Raw genomic sequence first — 20501 nt, 5'->3', positions numbered from 1 at the left:
TGAGAAAGAAAATGTACAACTTAAAAATGACCAAGGTAGAAATTTGTTTTCTTGGATTATGCATATTTATTATGAATTTTTTCTTCTTCTTGTTCCATGGGAGGATGTGGGAAGGAGGTTGCAAAGCACTTTACAAAAGCTGCCTACTCAGCTGGTCCTCACAAAAATCCTAGGAAGTAAAAAGTATAGATAGTGTTATCCCATTTTACAGATGAGAAAGCTGAGGATCAGAGAGGTTAAGTAATTTGCCTGTCCTCACACTGCTAGTGAGGTGTTAAAACCCAGTTTTCATCACTCCAAGTTTAGTCCTGGGTCCACTGAACCATCAGATATAAACTCTTTGTTTTTCTGCTATTATTATTATTTGTAACTCCAGCATATACCATGCAGCCTCATACAGAGTAGGCACTTAAAAGATATTGCTGGCTAAAGGAACTCAGTCCAGGATATAGTTGTACAATGTGAGCCATTGTCATGATGACATTTCCTGTTCTTTTCTTGCTTTTTCCCCTCTGACTCCATTCTGAATTCCCTGGCTTTGGGCCATTGCTCTGGATTCCTTCCTGGCCTTCTGCCTGGCTCCTTGGACTTGGCTACCAGTGAACTCTGGCTTGACCCAGAAAGGCATCCTGTTTATTCCCTCTATCATGACTTGAACCACACCCTTTTAACCCAGTTCAAATTTATGAGAAGACCTTGGAAGGAATGACTCCACAGTTGGAAATTTCAGGTGTTCTGATCTGCTGTGGTGTTTGGGGGTACGAATAATCAGGGGCTAAGGGTGACTTTTCCCTAAACTTCAAATTATATCCCATGGAGAAGCTACCTGTGCTTACTCATAAGACCAGCTTGCTCAACATACCAAGTTGCTCTGGCATAAGTAATATTCTTTACACTAAACTCTGGGACCGTACTTCTACCTCTGAAGAAATGATAGTGCCCTCACGTGCTTTTCTGTAACCCAAGAAGGGCAGAATCAATTCCTTTCCAAGAGGTAGAAAATAGTATGTTAGGTTGTAGATGCATTTAAAGGAAGCCAGCAACAAGGAGGCAAAGTGATATCACAGGAAGGTCATTGGGTTGTGTGTTAGGAGAGCCAATTTTTTGCTCTGACTTGAGTCATTCAGCCAACAGTAAGTCATTCCCCATATTTGGTCTTTGGTTTTTTCTCATTGACAGAATGAGAAGATTAGATTAGACTAGGAGTTCTTAAATTTTTGTGTGTCCCTCTGTCACTTTGGCAGTCTGATGAAACCCTTCTCAAAATAAGATTTTTAAATGAATAAAATAAAATTTATAGGATTACAAAGGAAACCAATTATATTGAAATATAATTTTTTCCTATCTGGGTTTCAGGGATCCCTTCTCACACAAAAAACCTAACTCTATCCACTGATATTTTGGAAGTTTGTGGACTTTAGGCTAAGGACCTTTGGGTTACATGATCTCTAAGATTCCTTTAAGCTCTGACATTCTTTGATTTTCTGAAAATCAGATGAGTCTTGGGGCAAAGAGAAAATCTGATTAGTTCACCATACCACAGGGATTTGTTTGACTCAGTTTCGAGAGGCTTTAAGTAATTTGCTGAGTGTTGGAGGCCTGAAAGCATATTGGGGAGAAAGGAGTCAAGAAAAGCAGGGCATAAGGGAGGGGAGAGATATCCAATATCTCATCTCTACAACCTCCATGATCACGGGGTTATGGATAAGAACTCATATTTCCCAGCATCACCACAGTCACAGGATGAAAAGCAGCTTTCCACACGTCCTCACCCAGACCCTGCCAAAGTTCAAAGCATGGCACCTGGAATGCAATACTTACCAATTAGCCACCTGCCAAGGATTCTAACTGGCTCAAGGAAGAGAGAGAAGGCAGATTGCCTGCGTATGTCTGCATCACAGAGTCATTCTGAGAACTTAGTGATACCATCCAAATCCAACACTTGACAAAGCCCAGCATCACCTCTTTGGTGTGGGGGAAGGGAGCTCTCCCTGTCCTGTGTAGGTATATGGGGTGGGGGTGTAATCAGGGGCTGGGGAACCAATAGCTGTGAAATCAATAGTCCCTAGACCTGATGACACTGAGAAGCCTTGACAGTACAGACTTCCTGAGTGGTTACTCTGTGCTGCTCCCCAGTGTGAACACTAACAGGATGGTTAGCTCCATTCCAAATCACATCAATAAAGCACTGAAGTTGATCTGGCTCACAGTCTCCTCCAGGAGCCTGCAACACTCTGGTGACCAAGGGCTTTGGAACACCTGCAGCCCTATCTGTGTGACACTTCATGTGACCAAGTGGGCCCTGGCCCACTTCTGAGAGCTGAAGTCTTTCGTCTCAATAGTCCCTGAGTTGTGACAGATAGATGCTGGAAGATCTGGGTGACAGATGAGCCAAACCAAGGCTGAGAAGGAATAGTAAACATAAAATCTAGCGCTAAACCAGACCTAGGAGCTTTCCAGAATTAAAATGGAGATAGCAGGTGGGGGGTGATCAGAAGCAAAGTGAGTCATTAGGGATTGGAGACCATATGAAGTCCTGGAACTCCAGGTAAAGGTCAGAAACCTCCAGCAGCCTTTGCAGAAGTATTTATTTTGTTCACTCATTTGATATTGCTTTCCTGTCTATTGTATCTGAGATTGTAAATTTTCAGAGGAACAGGGACAAGAACAGTTTACCAGTGACATCGTGTTCGTCCTTCGTTGCCGAAGAAGATCATGCTATCAGAGAAATGATGACATGACTTGCACTTGACTTTGTTTTGAGTGAGGGAGGGCTGTGCAGGTCACCAGCCTCACTTCTCTTTCAAAGTCATCTGAATCCAGTGACCTGATATTCCTCAGGATGACTGGAGATGGCCCAGGATGCACTAGGATATGCAGCTAGATGGATGCTAAGGAAATATCTGCAGTGGTTGGTAGAGGTAGAGAAGTCATTCATTTCAGAGCAATTTTTGTCACCAGGGCAAGTGACACTTTGATCCTATAGTTTTGTGTTTTTCAGGGAGTCTGAGAGAGGACAAACACAATGAATACAGAGAAATATGGAAGGACTTATATGAACTGATGCAGAATGAAGTAAGCAGGATGAGGAAAGCAATATAGATAATGACTACAGTAAGTTAAATGGAAAGAAAGGCCACTACAAAGCAATCAAAACTGAATGTTATAAAATTGTAAAGAATAAACTTGACCTCAAAGACACCTTCCCCATTCCTTCACAGAGGTTGGAGTCCATCGATGTAGTAGATCAGATTTTGTTTTAATGTGTTGATTGGTTTTGTTGAATTTTTTTCCTCTTCATCCTCTTTTTATTATCTTTTTTCAAAAAAATTCTATGTCATAAGATACAGCTTTCTGGAAAGAGGAAAGGGGAGGGACACCAGGAGAAATCTAGGCAATATTAAAAAAGGATTATTAATAAAGATCTACTTTTTAAAAACCCTAGAACTGATAACCACAGTCAAGACAGTTCAACAAATGAGGTCTTCTCATCATCAGTCTCTCAATCTCTTCAGTAAGTGGAAGTTTGGTCATTGTGGTTGGTTACCTTGGTTACCTCCTGAGATCTGGTACACCCCAGATTTTCTGGGTCTCCTTAAGACCCCTTTATCTGAAATGACACCCAGACAAAGTTTCTTCCCTTGGTTATACCCTGGGATTATTCAGAGACAGCAACCTATCCAATTTAAAAGGAAGGTGAAGGCTACTCTAGGAAAATGAATTTAGCAGAAGCAAGAAACAATCAGGCCCCTGGACCTGACGTGGAATTGAGGAGGGATTGTATGTTAGCACTGGCAGTCCAGCACTGAGGAAGGACTCACTTCTGCCACCTCAATCCTCCATACCTTGTTACTATTGATTTCCACCAAGGAGGTCAACATGGCCTCAGGGGAAATTTAGCTCTGCACCTGGACCTCTTCTCTTTTCCCAAACATAACATGGGGCCAGCCTGTATCACTTCTAGCCTGTTACTTCAAAGGTATTTTTTTCCTCTATTACATTTAGACTCTGGGTATATTTAATGGGGTGTGTTCGAGCAGAACAGTTTGTAACTTGGGAGCTTTCTATCAAGATTAAACAGGTGCATAATCCTTCTTTAGCAAGGCCTGGCAGCTGCAACAGCTGGAAGATTTCCCTTCCCAATACGCAGACCTAGTTCCTCCACTTTATCCTCTGGTGTTTCTGGTGGTGGCTCTCAGTGGCTTTCTTTGGGGGGCAGTCAAAGAGCCTTCTGATTGATTTCTTCCCTCTTGCAGGGAAAAGCTGCCCATCTTGAAAAAAGGGTCTGAGGCAAAATCAAGAAATGACGTTCCCATAAGTAGACACCTCTTTCCCCCTCATCCCACGTTAAAGCAAGTTCTAAGAAGAAATTCTGGGAACCTTTACTATAGAATCTCTCAGCCCCCTGGGATGATGGTGAGTACTTTTCTCCAATCTTGAATTCTGGGACGCTCTCATGGGCCAGCTCATGCCCTGTGCAGGAACACCACCTCTGAAGCATCTTTGGTGTGAGTCAAGGCTGCTCATCTGGCCTGGGCCTCTGGATTCCCTTTTTTCTTTTTGCTAGAGGAGTCTCATATCATCCCTTAATGTAAACAGTATTGTAAAAGAGTCTGACAGCCCCACAGGATTTCCATTGGGAAGTGATTGATGGACCCGAGGATGGAATTGCAGGGATCCTGCATTGGGCACACCTCTCTCCTGGCTCTAAAACTGACCCTGTTAGCACAGTCTGACTTGGATCATTTGTCTCAGAAGTACCAGGGGATTTTCAAACAGCTGTGGATCCAACCATTTCAAACGGGAACATATTTCTGGTTTGTGGTGAGAATAACACACACGGCATGTGCTGGAGAAACCAGGCCTCTGAATTCCTGGAGCACTGGGTGGGGCAGATGTCTTCTGGGCTGTCCTGAGTCCCCAAGCAGTCCCCTTTGCAGATCGGGTCATTTATTCCTTCTGTCCTCCCTTCACCCTTTCCCCTACTGTCCATGCAAACTAACAAGTTTAAGTGGAGGAAATATCTGCTAATTCCTCTTTAATGTAATCCCAACTGACCACATGTCTCCAATGCTGGGCTGAGGGTGGGGTAAGGAGCCACCATCTTTGTTCCCACTGGTAGCTGGGATTCCGCTTGCTGGCCAGAGCTGGGCCAGCTTGGGCCTCAGATCTGAGGACACACTTAGCAGAAGAGCAAAGTGCTTCTCATTTTATATTTCTCTTCTCTGATTTCCTCTTCCCTTTCTCCTTTCCTCTTCTCTGCTTCTTTTTCTCTCCTTTTGGTTTTTTCTTCTCTCCCTTTTTCTCTCGTTCCCTTTCTCCTTTCTCATTCGTCTCATCCATTGCCCTCTTTTCTCTCCTTTTGTTTTTGTCTTCTCTCCCTTTCCTGTCTCTTTCCCTTTCTGCCTTTTCCTCCTCTCTTTCCTCTACCTATAAGATTCTGTGCCCCCTTTCTCATCTTTCCCTGTCCTGCTCTTCTCCCCATCTTTCTTTTCCTCATTACCCTCTCTTCTCTTTCTTCATCTTCTCCCACTTTCCATCTCCGCTCCTTCCCTCCTCTCTCCATTCCCTGTATTTCCTGTTTCCTCTTCTTCTTTTTCTCTTTAGTGGGATTCTCCTCACTTACCCTCCCCAGGGATGCCTGGGCCTGAGGAGTGATGAGTTCTGACCCCAGTCATGTGGCTGGATCCAGCCTGTGGTGTGAGTATTAAAAATGCAAAGGCTGAAAAGTCAACAGGATATAGCAAGCAGCCAAGCCTCCCAACTCATCCCTGTACACCCGAGCTAGGAAATCATTACCACAATAACAAGGACTGGACTTCTCATTTACATGGCCTGTATCTCATTCAAGCAAAAACCTAATGAACACAGCCTGGCTCCCTCCCTGGTGGGTGACTCAGCGGCCTCACTAATGAGGTTGCCTGGCTCCTCTTAAGAATCCGTAAGTTTTAGCTCAATCATCTCTGACTACTCAGGTAAGGGAGAGGCCATGAATTCCACTGCCAGCCTCCTCAAGTGCTCAGACCAAGGCATGTGCTCCTGCCTCTCCTCCTCACGCCTTGGGTGTCTCAGCAGACCCTGGGGATCTGCTCTGTTTGTGTTCCAGATGGAGATGTAGGAAGCCAAGCTAGAATGCTGTACATGGATAAATATGAGGGAAGGAAAGAGAGAGAGGATGAGAGAGGGGAAGAGAGAGAAGTATAAGAGAAGTGAGACAGAAATGAGAAAGAGAGGTGAGAGAGACATGAGAGAATAACAGAGAAGGTGTGGGAGGTAGAATCAGGAACAGAGAGAAAATGGAAGTAAAATGAGTCACAGAAGGGGAGGAAGGTAGGAAAACACAGAAGGAGCAAATGGGAAAGAGACCGAGATAGACAAGCAGAGAGATAAAGGTGAGGAGCAGAAGGGGAGGGAAGGAACAAGTTAGAAGGAGCAAAGGGGAGAGAGACAGGCAGAGACAAAGACAAATAAAAGAGGGTAACAGAGAAAGGAGAAAACAAAAGAGGGAGAGAGAGGTAGAGACAGAAAGAGGTGGAAAAGATAAGGAACAGTCACAGAACAGGAGGGAGGCAGAAATAGACATGAAGAACAAGTAAGAGAAAACAACAGAAAAGAGAAAAGCAGAGATGAGAGACAGACAGACAGACAGACTGACAGACCTACGCAGATGTAGCCCAGTGCCCAGGGCTGGGCAGTGTCTACCCTCCTTTTACATAACGTCAGTCACACCACCTGAAGTAAGAACACCTTGGAACAGCTTCGCCAGCCGCATCAGTTGGGCGCAGTCCAGTCAGGGCCATCAGGCTGAGACTGGGTGTTTCCCATCTGCACCTCCAGGTGAAGGAAAAGAAAAAGTCCTGTTGCCCTGGCTCCCTTCCCCACCCCACCCCCACCCCACCCCCATCTCTCTGCCTGTGATTTCTCCAAATTGGGCTTTGTACACAGGCCCTCCCTCCTTTGTGAGCTGGCTGGGCTCTTTCATTCCTCCCAGACAGCCTGGTTCCAGGAGAACTAGAGGCTGGCCTTTAGCGTCCGTGTGAGCTTCGCCAGGCGAACAGCGAGTGAGCAGGGCGGCCAGCAGTTTGTGAAAGGGCTCCCATGTATAGCTTCCCTGCCCTGATCCAGCCATAGTTGAATCAATGCCATTGTTACCACTTAGGGAGACTTGCAGGTGGCAGGACTTCCCTGGAGACCTGCCCAAAGAGAGTTTTTTTCCTCCAGTTGTATTTCTGGGAAGTTGGGGTTGATTATTCCAGGCACCGCTAAGGCAGAAGCTATGTATGAGTCCAATTCCACATAGAATTCAGAGCTAAGCTTGCAGAGTCCAAGAGTTGGCAAAGCCCCACCTTTCATGCCAAAGATGGTAGGCAGGGTCATTTTCTTTGGCAACTATACTTCCCTCCCTTCCATCTGGAAGACCTGCTTCCAACCTCAAATACTGGCAGCTGTCATATGTGCCCCTTTTCCCACTTGTAAATTGGTGGTTGGCATCTCCTGGACTGACCCCCCCCTACTCCTCATTCCATTTCAGCAAACAGCAGTTACCAAGTACCATTCTTCCCCTTGACACCTCTGCCCGCCCATCATCCCACACTGTCATTAGGAAAGTAGTTGTAGCTTGGCACATCACTTTGAAAAGGTCAGAGGGGCATGAAAGTTAAGAGAAGGAAGTTATGACTTTCGGAGGAGGTGGAATTATGAGCAAAGGTTTCATAGAAGAGGAGTCATTGGAACTGAGCCTGGAAGGAAAAGATCCATTTTAGTAAGAAGGGGGATGTTGGGGGCTGGAGAGTCCTTTAAGGTATGGGATACTATGTGTGCAAATACATGGAGGTGTGAGAAGATGGCATGAAGGTTGGAGTCAGATTGTCAAACCATTGGTTTAAAGTTGATCAGAGGGAGCTGAGTAGCTATGCCATGATTCTCTGCCACCTGGGTTTCCACTAGGCTGCCTTTAGGATGGCATTGAGGATTAGGAGGGAGGATGCCTTAAATCCTGGGAATGTATTGGGTGGGGTGGGCATGGGGGAGTGGGGCTCACAGAAAGGGAGCTGTCTTTAAATGACAGCGATGTTTGAATGATTCTTCTGACATGGGGATGTGCCTCACACTTTGAGAGACCTTTTAATCTCAGTTTGTGAAGCATCTTTGGTGTAAAGAACCTGGGTGGGGGAGGGGAAGACCTGGCTTGGCTGGGCCACCTGGGGAAAGTCACTTTAACATCTCTGCCTTGATTTGGGCTTTTCTCCAGCTTTTAAAATTCTAACCAGAAGAGCCATTGAATTAAAATCAGCACTTTGACTAGATGTGAAAATGAACCCTAAAGCACAATGACTTCTATTCTCGGGAGGCCCTTTCTAGTCTCAGGACTGCTAGCTTAATCCTTCCATTCCTGTAAGCTTCAGTTTGAAGGAAGAGAATGGATTGTTTAGTTAGGGACCCGCAACTCATTAGAGTATATCATTTAGTGAACAGTTGTTCCAGGTTCAAATTAACCTGTGGGTCTTACAAGCCCCCTCCCCCATGTGTTTTCCTTTTATAGATAGTCAGAAGACAGTTCAAATCAAAGGCAAACGGTAACACAACATTTCCCCCCAAGCCCAGGACACACTCACCTACAAATACACACCAAGTCAGTAAGAGGAGCGGACACACTAGAGAACACAAGTGGAGACACAGACAAGTGGGGCCACGGCACACATGTGGAGGGATGCACATATAGGAAGCATTTGGCTAGGGCACACAGGGGTAACCTGTGCCTCACACAGGGATGTCTTCAAGTCATGTAGCTGTCCTGTTCTAGCTGATACTGGTATTGTCACTACTCTGGACACTGTGAGTCAAGGTAGATAAATTACTATACAATGTCCTCATCATTTGCATTATAGTGCACAAGAGTCAGGCAGAATGGTATAATAAATGAAACCCGATTTGGAGTCTGGAGGCAAACCTGGATTTGAATTCAGCCTCAGACCCAGAGTAACAGTATAATAATTTACTAGCTGGATAAGTCACCTAATGTCAGTTTCCTTATCTGTCAAACAGAAATAATACTTACTTCACAGGGTTGTTATGAAGATGAGATGACACAATGAACTTAAAATACTTTGTAAATCTTAAAACCCTAAATAACATTTCTACAAATAAAATGAATGTAATATAAATTAATCTTAATATAAATAAAATCCCTGGTACTGAACCAGTGATTTTGTTGATAGAGGGAAGTCTTAAGGAAACCCTCACTCCCTCTCTAGGTCAGTGCTACCTTCTCTGAAATGCATAGTCTTAAGTACATTGCTTTGAGTACTGAGAGGTAAAGTGATTTCCTCAGGAGCAAATAACCTGTATGTGTCAAAGAGGAGACTTGAACTAAGCCTTCCTGGCTTTGAAGCTACCATGCCAGATGGCTTCTGTATGTCATTACGGATGGTCATAAAAGGTCAATTGAAATCTTATGGACATGGTTCTTCTTGTTCAGTCATTTTTCAGTTGTTTCACCTCTTTGTGACCACATTTGGTTTTTGTTTTGTGCAAAAATACTGGAGTAGTTTGCCATTTCCTTCTCCAGCAGGCCTGGTTCTACCATTGACCAATTCCTTTCATGAGCGTTTATTAGGCACATAGGTGCTAGGCACCAGTAATACACGGACAAAAGTGAGACAGTCCTTGTTCTCAAGGAGTTAATTCCATTGGCAAAGGAGCTAAGAAAATTCTCTAGGAAGCTGGCTAGGAGAACTGTGAGATCATATGCAATAAACTTTTTGGAATGTCCAACCCAACGGATATTTATGAAGGACCTACAATGTGGTACAGTGGAAAGATTGTTAGATTTGTGGCCAGACGACCTGGACTCACATTCCAGCACCGTCATTTATTTCTGCAGTCTTGGCAAGTCACACTACTTCTGTGAGACTCAGTTTCCTCACTTGTCAAAATGAGGGGGCCGGACCAGGTGACCTCTGGGTCCTGTATCTGTGTTTGGTGTGCACAGTTTTGCTCGGGAGATGGGTGGGGGCACGGGGATGATGATAAGATGCTTCCCCTACCCTTGAGAAGCTTATTAGCCCCTGAGGGTCTGTATTGCTTTCCCCAAAGGCAAGAGCCCAGAAATTAACCTGGCAGCTGCTTCCTTTGGAAAGTAAGGTTTCAAAATGAAAACTATTCATAGGCATCTGATTTAGCCCTTTCATTCCTTAGATTGTTTTTATTAACTTTGTAGTCCTAGACAACATACTGCAAGCAATCCCCTCATGCTTACCCTTGCTCTGCCTGGCCTGATTCCTTCTCCTTTCTTTCTTTCCTGCATGGCCTCCCCAGTCTGCTTGCATACGCCTGGTCTGTTCACCTCCTGGCCTCTACAGTCCCTTCCTAGGCCTCTGCATTTTCTCTGGGCTCTTAGGTGCCTGAGACATGCAGCTGTCTCATCAAGCCTGTGTTTCTGCTAAGGTCACATTTTAGTAAAACCGTCCCAGTATTCCCCTCTTCGGGGCCTCTTTGAAGCTCACCCTTTCTAGATGTTTAGATTCCAGGGCTCCACAAGCAACAGAGGAGGTACCTTTGTGACTCCATCGGAGGCAGATCTCTTTGTCCACTGACATCCCAGGATACTACTACTGCTGCTGCAGCCGCCGTATACCTGCGAGCGTAAGCCCAGCAGTCCTTAACCACAGACACTCAGAATGTTGTTTTTGTTTTCTGGCCAACCCGGGGCTAGACACAGTTTGCAACCCTTTTCTTATTCTTGGAGACTCTCTGACTCCTTTACCCCAGTTACCACTCCTTCCCAGACTCCCTGGTTCTTCTGTTTGCTTCTTATTCATAGAGATACATGGGGCTGCTGGGCCTGGGCCTCTGGTCTGATCTTTGCCCCAGAATGGGGCCAAGTACACAAGGAGGCTAGTTAAGGACCTAGGGTTGGGAAGGCTAGGTTGTGAGGCGGGACTCTAGGGTTCTCTGTTTGATTAGCCTGTTATCGCTCTGCCTTATAACTTATGAGTTTGGTTCAAAATGTGACCTATCCTAGGACCTGGCTCTTAAAAATTTAAATGCTTATGGAAAAAACTATTAAAATGTTTATTTGTATTATAAAAATTCCTAATTGACTATATTTGTGCATATGTCTTCTTATTGACTAAGTATGTATATATATCCATAGATAATTATGTATATATGTATGTAGGCATGTTTCTATCTATTATCTGTCTACCTGTCCATCCATTCATCCATCCATCCATCCATCCATCCATCCATCCATCCATCCATCCATCTATCTTTCTTTCTTTCTTTCTTAGTTTGTTTCTTTCTGTCTATCCATCCACTTACTTACCTTTCTATCTATCCATCCATTCATCTATCTACCTACCTATCTAACTTTTTATATCTTTCTCATCTATCTATCCTTTCATCCATCTTTCTAATCTGTCATCTATCTCTCCGTCCATCCATTTATTTATCTACCCATCCATCCATCCACCTACTTTTCTATCTCTCTATCATCGATCTGTTCATCTATCCATCCATCTATCCATCCATTTCTGTTTTTTATATCAAACCTGTGATTTTAACTAGGTAGGGACATAGGATTATCCATCAAGGGCTGGAAGGGACCTCACAGGTCATTTTGCAGGTGAGGAATTGAGATCTAGGATGGTTCAGTGAGTTGCCCAAGGTCATGCAGGTAAGTGCCAGAGGTCAATTTTGTTGATGTGGGTAAAAAAATAACAGTTTTGGGGAGGATAGAATCCTAGGTTCATGTATGCAGTGCCTTGCAAATACTAAAGGATGGCTTTTGCCAACTCTTTGTCAGAAACCCAGCATTTTTAATTTATATTGTTGATAGGGTAAATTATAATTGGGTTAGGGATGACTCAGTTTGTTTATCAAGCATCTCCAGATATAGATCTAAACACAAATGAGGTGACTCTGCTCAGGACCCCAACCTTCTAGTTTCCTTCTTATCTTTGGTATGTTGTTGAGTTGTTTCACTCTTGTCCAACCTTTCATGAGCCCATTTGGGGTTTTCTTGGCAAGGTGGTTTGCCATTTCCCTCTCCATTACAGATGGGGAAACTGAGGCAAACAGAGTTAAGTGACTTGCCCTGGGTTGTATAGCTAAAATGTGCCTGAGGTTGGATTTGAACTCATGAAAATGAGTCTTGCTAATTCTAAGACTAGTGCTTCATCCACTGTATCACTTCTGGTTTATGTTGTTGGTGTATTTAGCTTTTACCTTATACTTTGGCTTAACTTTCTGTTGCTGCTCCAACTACAGTTAAGTAAAAGAACCCTTTTCCCCAAGTGAGTCATCCATCCGCTCATAGGCAGAGCTTATCTGGACTATCTGAGAAAAGAACACTGAGAGGTGGTGAATATCAGGGCTTGGTCTGAATGTGTCAGAAGCTTAGAGAAGAGGCACCCCTTCACACACCACCCTGTCTCCTCCTCTCTCTTTTTTAAAAATGAAAATTTTTTCAATTAACAAGCATATATTTTCTCCCCTCTCCCCTGAAGAAAATTTAACAAACTACATTATTGTAACAAAAATATATGCATATATATTTTCAAGCAAACCCAGTTCCAGCAGTGGCCATGTCCAAAAATGTATCTCATTCTGTATCTTGACTCTTTACCTCTCTTTCAGATGGTAGGTGGTGTTCTTCATCTTCGGTCTTCAAGAATCATGGCTGATCATTAGTTCTTACTATAACCAGTTGCCATTTGTCTTTTGTCTTGCCACTGAACTTCGATGACTCTGGAACAGAGAATGAGGCTGATGGCTTTGCTAAATTCTGCCTCATTTAAATCCAATTTACTCAAAAGTCAAGACATCCCCCCCATGCCGCCATCATTCATCTTTGATACCAAGGGAGGACCACCCCCAATATGTCTTTCAAAATTATTCACTTTTACAATGTTTCTGTGATATAAATTGTTCTTCTCTGATGCTCTGCATCAGGCCGTACCACTCTTCCCAGGTTTCTCAGAAAACTTTTTCTCCATTTCTTGCAATACAGTAGTATTCTCTTATATTCACATACCATAATTTGTTCAGCCATTTCTCAATTGATAGGCATTTCTCCCTCTCAAATCCCCTTCTGTGGCTGTCTCTTCCTCTTTCTCCCCATCTATCCCTGTTTTTTGTCTGTTAACTGCTCCCTTTCCCTCACCCTAGAAAACCATCAAGATTCTGGAAATGGTCTCTTTTGGAAAAAGATCACCCTCTTACATGATACCTTTTCCTCCTATACTATTATCATCCTGAGAGGATAAAGACCCAGACAGTCTGGCTGCTTTTATGGACTTCCAGAGAGAACAGTGCCCCAGGGAGCATTGGGGTGGATCCAGCAGGTCTAAGAATTGAGGAAATGGATGCAATTTGCCAAGCTACGGCTCTATACAATAAATGTCAAAGTGCATCGAGACCATCAGTACACTGCAAAACAAAGACCCAGCACAACAAAACACACAAGATCATTTTCTGAGAAAAATTCTGTTTCCTCATAGTGGTACATAATTCAGTCTGACTTTTCTGCCAGGGCAGGTTTCTGCAAACTTTGCATCAGAGACTTACTTTCTTCTTTTGTTTTTAATAGATTTTTATCGATATCTTTTGTTTTTCATTACCTAGACTTCTCCCCTAATCCAAAAGCCATCCTTTTAACAAAGAATGCTTCTAAGGAAGAAAAGTAGAAAAAAAATCAGTAAAACCAATGAATGCATTGAAAAATGTTTGACATTCTATGTAATGTTTCACAACTGTTTCACAACCTCTGTTCCCCCAGCTGCCCAAGAATGCACTGGGAGACTCATTATTTGAACCTAGGTTCTTTAACTTCAAATCTAATACTTTCCCTTCTGCACCTAACAGCTTCCCATCAATGAAACAGCTCTTGCTTCTCCCTCCAATAGCTCACAGTCTGTCAGAAGAAACACTATGCATACGTATAAATGTATGAAAAATAAATGCAAAGGAATTTTTCAGGGGAAGCACTGGTAATCAGGGAGATAAGTATAGGTAGGCCTCATCTAGTACGTGGCATTTGAGCTGAGCTTTGAAGGAAACCTGGGAGAAGAGGATTAAATCATATTAAAAAAATTTAAATGGGTCTTTCAGTCACTCAGCTGGAATACTTCTCTCCCCGTTCCAAATGCCCAGGAAGTTTTTCTCCCTTCAGGAGCGGAACGTGGGTCAGCCTCATGCTCCAAGGCGCTACTAGCCCAATAAAATGACACTTGCTGTCATCTGCATGAGATAAATGTGAGAATGAAAGGGACTTCAGCTGGGACTGGACAGCAGGCTCCCTCCTTGAGCTGGTGCGGCTTAGGATAAAACTATGAAGGAGGATGTTTGCATTTTACCGGACTTCTGCTCTCCAAATAGACTCAGTCTCTTTCCCAGCCCTTTCCCAGTCCTTCCCAGCCTGGCTAGGCTGCTCTCTTAATGGGTGGGTGTTCCAGACTTCCCAACCACTCTTCAAAAGGCCCCTGCCCTGTTTCTTCAGGACCTTCGGTGATCAGGCCGTTTGAACAAGGGTCTGACTTGTTACCTCTCCTAGATAACATTTAAATTTCAATTGGACCCTCAGCAACTTAACTGGAAGGTGAGTATTTAAGGTGCTCCACAGGGCCTGGAGTGGGGGTGGGGAATCACTTTGGGAAGGACCTAGAGCTCCCCAAAATAGACCACGTGGGGGACACTGGCTCTCTCCCTAAATGGGCATAAATTTTGCCCGAGGGATTGCACTGCTTCTCAGTAGATAATAAGCCTGGAAGACTGCCAGAGGCAGAGGGAGGGGAGGGAACTTGGTCATCAGGAGGCTGGTCAATCTCAATGTCAAGGCTGTGATTAGGCCTTACACCTGATCCTGGGGCTCTGGTCCCAGGCTCCTTCCTGACTCCTCTGGCTCTGCCCAGTAGAAGCATCTTTGGCCTTCTTGCTTCTCCTCACATGTGAGGTTTCATTTCCCCTCTTCACCTTGGCATTGGTCATTCCTGTGTCTGGAATACAGACCCCCCCCCCCCCAAACTTCCCAGAATCCCTTGTTTCCTTCACAGCTCTTCTCAGGTGCCACCTTCTATCCCAGTCCTCCTCTTGTCCTCAGAGCTGCTGCCTTCTTTCTTTATATTTATTTGGTATTTCCTTATTTATGTAAGGCACCCCCGCCCATGAAAGCTCCGTGAGGTCAGGGGCTTGTGTTCTTTTTGTCCAGTGCCCAGGAAACAGAAGACCTTTAATGAATGCTTGTTGAGTGATTGATTGTTGTTCTGAACCTGGGTTCCCAATCTTGCCATGCTTTCAAATAGAGTTCTCTTTCTTGGTCACTTGGTACAATTTTGAGAAACGTTCACCTTGGGCACCTCTTTTCCCCCATGCCCATTTCAGCTGGTGGCCATGTCTACATTTGTGGCCTTCACAGGCTGTGACCATTCTTTGTACCACCATTCCTCTTGTGTCGTGAGTTCAGATGTACCCCCTTCCACCCCCTGGCCTGCACCGCCACACGAGGGGAGCATCTGATGAGTCCTTGGGTATCTGTATTGTTAGATGAATGTCCACTGGACTCTATTTGTTCCTTCTTCTGCCCAGGTGGAATCTCCCACATGACAAAGTTCTGACCCAGTGCTGGCATGTATGGAAAAGATCACAAAGGCAAATGTCCTCTGACTCAGACATTCCATTGTTAGGTATATAGGCCGAGGTAGGAAACAGAAAGGCCCTATATACATGGAAACATTTATAGTAGCATTGTGTACATTGTATGTGTGTTAGCAAAGAATTGGAAACAAAATAGATGCCCATTGGTTCTAGAATGGCTAAACAGTTGCGGTACATAAATGCTTTAAGAAGCAATAAATGTGATGGGCAGGATCACCCTTTTTAGCCTTAATTTTATCATATTACTCATCTGTAAAATGGGATAATAACATCTGTCTAGACTCTGTCATGGGAGAAATTGGAGTAAGGCATGTACTTTGAAGACTGTAATATGCTACATAAGTGATTGTATATACATGTATGTACATATAATATTGTATAAGTACAATGATTGAAGGAATTAACAAAATAGAACTTTTCTGGGAAATAAGGTCAACCAAGAAAGTTTAGAACTGAGTTGGTTTACCTTGCAATGGAGAAGGCTTGGGGCTTCCTCAATTATTCCCAAGTGTATAAGCACATTAATATACCTTAATATTTTATTAATTAACATATAATTAATATACAATTATGTATAATTAATATACCTTCCTAATAGTGCTGTTTTCTCTGCCAGTGTTCCCCCCTGACTCTTTTGCATATCTGCCCTGTTTTGAAGAAAGTCTTCCCAGCATTCTGCTTGTCTGTATTCCCAGGATCTATTTCTGAGCCCCCTCCCCTGCTCCCATCTGACCAAGGACCTCTCACAGGGTGTGTCTGTCTTGCCTTCCCAGCTGTAAGGAGAAGTGTGTAAATCATCGATACCTGAGAGGCCCCTGTCCTCTGATTTCACAAAGACTGTGATCTCTCACTCCTTGGAGAAGTCCTAATTGATTAATCCATGGTCAGTTTCCTCTCCTCTCCCCAAAAGCTGCTGTTGTGCCCATCCATCATGGTGCCCCAATCACTGAGGTGATCCACCTGCGTTTAGGGTCACACCCTGGGTAATAACCCTTGCTTGGAGACCCATTGTTGTATCCCTGTGGAATCACTCTTTCCATGTGACTACCTTAGGCAGTTCTCGGACTGACATATGATCCCAACTTTTCTACCAGATTTCCCTGCCCAACCCCATTTTCTTTAGAGTCCTCATGTATCATTATCTCCCATTTCCTATAAGACACTTTTCAGTTCACATGCCCAACCAAATTCCTCCCTAATGGATGCTCATTTTAAAAATGATTACTTATTTATTTTAAACATTCTTTTTTTTTAAAATTGAGTCTCCCTAATGAATTACAAGATTGTCAAAGATAGGACTCCATATTTTAAAAATCTTTGCATCCTTCTTATCATTCCTTATACATAGTAGGCACTTAACTGAATTAGTGCTCGGTGGTTTGGCTGTTCAGTCATTTTGCAGTCATGTCCAGCTCTTCATGACCTCATTTGTTTTGTTTTGTTTTGTTTTTTGCAAAGATACTAGCGTGGTTTGCCATTTCTTTCTCCAGCTCATTTTATAAAGGAGGAAACTGAGGCAAAAAGGGTTAAATGACTTGCCCAGGGTCACACAGCTAGTAAGTGTCTGAGGCTGGATTTGAATTCAAGTCCTCCTGATTCCAGGGCCAGTACTTTATCTACTATACCACCTAGCTGGCCCAATCCATGTAGTTTTGAAAAGTATCACGTTCATAACTCTGCTCAAACTGAATGTGCCTGATGTTTTCAGGTTTAATAAATGGCTTATATGCTAAACAGACCATACCCATGCCCTCTAGGAAACAATTCAGCAGGTAGGACCCCCAAATGTTTGAAGATCTCCATAAGAACTGCTAGATGCTGATGAGATTACCCCACTATGCACAGGACATTCAAAGACCTCACCTCTACCTACAAGATAAAATCCAAATGCTTCAGCCTGGCCTTCAGGGTCCTCTACAAAACGGCCCTCCCTTACATTTGGCTTTCGTCTTCCATTTCTCCCCCTCAGGAAACCTCTGCCCAAGCCAGACCTGTACCCCATACCCCTTTCTTCCTTGGGGCCTTGCCAACACAAAAATGTCATAATTCCTTGGCTAATGATGCGTGTATGTGGTCCAGAGGCTGGGGGATAACACTTTACATTTACATATGGTGCTAGAGACTTTTCACAGTTGGTGTATCTGTGGTCTCATTTGATTTTCATAGCCATTCCCCCTTCTAGATGGAGAAGTCATTACTCCTCCCCTCCCACATCCCCCCCATTCATTTTCTAGGAGGAAGCTATGTACAAAGAGGGTTTACAGAATTACTTAAAGTCACAAAACTTGGAAGTGGTGGCATTGAGATTTTTTAATTTGGGTCTTTTGACTCTAATTCCAGGGATTTCCATAGGCTCACTGCATTTCCCATGGAACTCTGTGAGTCCATGAAGATCTAACTGTGTCTGACTAGTTCAGGAAATTGAATTCTATATACTTAGCATATCTATATCATGCATACACTCAGCATATCATAGTTCTACCTTTGTATCCAGTTGGGCAAACATCAAAATGGCCAGATATGCTGGCAGGGATGGGCAGTGGAATGGGGAAACAGAGCCCTGTATTGGTAGAGTTTGATGATCACTACGTCCCAGCCCTTGCCTATATTACCCCATCCAGATGATGTCACAGGTATTTCTTACAGGGTAAATCATGTCTATTCCCTGAATTCTGGTTTCTCCTCTTCGCTTAAAGTTTTGAAATGGGTCTGATTGAGGATAAGAATCCATAAGTCATCATTTCCCATGAAACTTAGGATTTAGAGAACAATGCTTATTGGGAACAATTTCCTGGACTACATTTTCCAGAAGGCCATATTTCTGGGGACAGAAAAGAATTCTTAGCAGGTGTATTCTGATTAGTAGGGGGGAGGTCTCCTCCTAAGTGTGAAGTTTAAAAAATGGGACAGTTAAAGATGGAAGAAAGCAAGAGGGAGAGGTGAACAACGGGCTGCAGCTGGAGTAGTGAGACGGAAGGGCAACACATGGACCCCAATAATCAAGATATTGCCAAACCCAGGAATCCTGGAAGAATCTTTTACCCGGCTTTGGCAGATTGCTAAATTGTCCCAAGGGGCTTCAAGCAGTTATCAGTCTGATCTGAGATAGATCCAGTCTGATCAGCCTGGATCACTACGCACAAGGTGGAAGTCAGGAAACTAAGCTTTTACCACTGGGCCTTGAGTTTTAAAGAAAATATATGTCTCCCCTGATATTCTGAAAGGTTTACATGCAGAATTAGATTATAATTCTCTGGAGTGTACCTGTTTGCATATGGAAAAAAAAGAGAATTAATCTATAACTTGATTTTCTCTTGTTATTTGCACTATGCCTCTGTCTTAATTAAATGCTTTTACTATTGGATTTATGGCTTTCAGGGTCTGTTTGATGGAAAATTTGGCCATGATTGCATATCCAGGTACCCCAAACAACCCCTACTGAATCTAGCAAGTAAGTAAGAGTTGCCAGAGTCAGATTGCTTGGGGATTTTGGAGGCCAATGGTTAGAGTGCCAGGATAGTTTGTAGAATGCACTTCCTTAGCAAGAAACAGCACAGAGGAAGAGAGAGAGAAAAAAATCCCACTTACTCCTTCAGGATATGGATGAGCCAGATTCTGAGACTCCACGGTAGCTTATTGAAATAAAAGAGCTATTTCCTACCTCTTGTAGGTCTGAGTGTTTGGTGAACCAGAGTAAATGAAGAACTCTGGCCTCCAAATCACTTCTGTGAAATGGCTCCCCTATTCCCCAGTTTCAAAGTAAATTCCCTCTTTTAAGCTTCCTGGAAACATAACCTCCTGGGGCTTCTGGGAGGACACAGGGAGGAGGGTGTGGGGGTGGAAAAGGCAAGGATGTGAAGGCAGGCAGTAAAATAGAGTTCATGTACCCTGAGCGTATCCACCATTTTTGGTCATGATCCCCTGTGGTATACTGGTGAAATTTATGGAACTCTTCTGAGACTCATGTTCTTAAATACACAAAAGAAAATGCATAGAATTACAAAGGAAATCAATTAGGTTGAAATGCATTTATTAAAATACATATCTTTTTAAAAATTCACAGACCCCTGAAGTCTATCTTTAATCTAACCCAACTGCCTCACTTTATAGACGAGGAAACCCTGAATTAGAAAGGTTGAGACTTGCCCAAGGTCATGCAAACATTAAGGATCAGAGCTGCGATTCCAGAGCCTTTGATTTCAAATTCAGCCCTCTTTCCACTATAGCACAATGCTCTACCTGGCTTCTTTCACTGAATGAAGGGGCAAAGTGCAACATCAATCATAGTCTCAGTGGGATGGAAAAGTCTCCATTCTGATTGGCAACAGTACCAGAAATTCATTCCTCCTATCCACACTGGGTCCCCTCAGGGGCCACCTGATCTACTCTGGGCTTCTCATGGCAGGAAATGCCAATAACCACATGGGATTCCTGGCTACCCCTCCTACAACTCTGCTCCTACCAGGCAGTGGCTGCCTTTCCTAGATTTTTTTATGCCCCGTAGGTTAGACCAAGGTGCCATCCTGTCCTGGATAGTTACTCATGCCAGGCAATTTAGATGGAAGAGCCAAACCTGACCTGCCCACCTGCACTACAGTGAAGGAGGAAGCTGGGACAGAGTTTCCTCTTGACCCCAGCTGGTGAGCCGCTTATGCCTTGAAGCATCAGGATTAATAACCCTGGTAATTTTATCCCAGTCCGAATGTAACTACAGATGCGGTTTATTGGCCCAAACAGCTAATCCTTTCTGCATGCATTTCAGTTATGAAGTATGATGCTTGGGGCTGTCAAAGGCAATATTTCCTTATGCGCACTGGGCTGGCCCCTTGGCATTCTCTCCCTCTTCC

At 43.7% G+C, this 20501-nt stretch overlaps 2 long non-coding RNA genes across 2 annotated transcripts in view; one reads left to right on the top strand and one right to left on the bottom strand.

The window, feature by feature from the left end:
* LOC140532871 (uncharacterized) overlaps window positions 1-6539 on the top strand; it is a 37867-nt gene extending 31328 nt beyond the window's left edge. Inside the window, exons 3-4 of the long non-coding RNA XR_011976709.1 lie at window positions 3002-3114; window positions 4257-6539. This is a non-coding gene — a long non-coding RNA (uncharacterized lncRNA). The remainder of the gene's footprint in view (window positions 1-3001; window positions 3115-4256) is intronic.
* On the bottom strand, window positions 35-19329 carry LOC140532870 (uncharacterized). The gene is made up of 4 exons (XR_011976708.1): window positions 19243-19329; window positions 12629-12750; window positions 10506-10636; window positions 35-169 (listed from the first exon to the last, which is right to left on the bottom strand). It is a non-coding gene; the product is annotated as an uncharacterized lncRNA (long non-coding RNA).
* Window positions 19330-20501: the final 1172 nt, after the last annotated feature.

This window comes from Notamacropus eugenii, chromosome 3, assembly GCF_028372415.1.
Source record: "Notamacropus eugenii isolate mMacEug1 chromosome 3, mMacEug1.pri_v2, whole genome shotgun sequence".
NCBI classification, from domain to species: Eukaryota; Metazoa; Chordata; class Mammalia; order Diprotodontia; family Macropodidae; genus Notamacropus; species Notamacropus eugenii.
The sequence above is the reverse complement of the archived record's forward strand: the minus strand, read 5'-3'. Positions and strand labels throughout refer to the sequence as shown.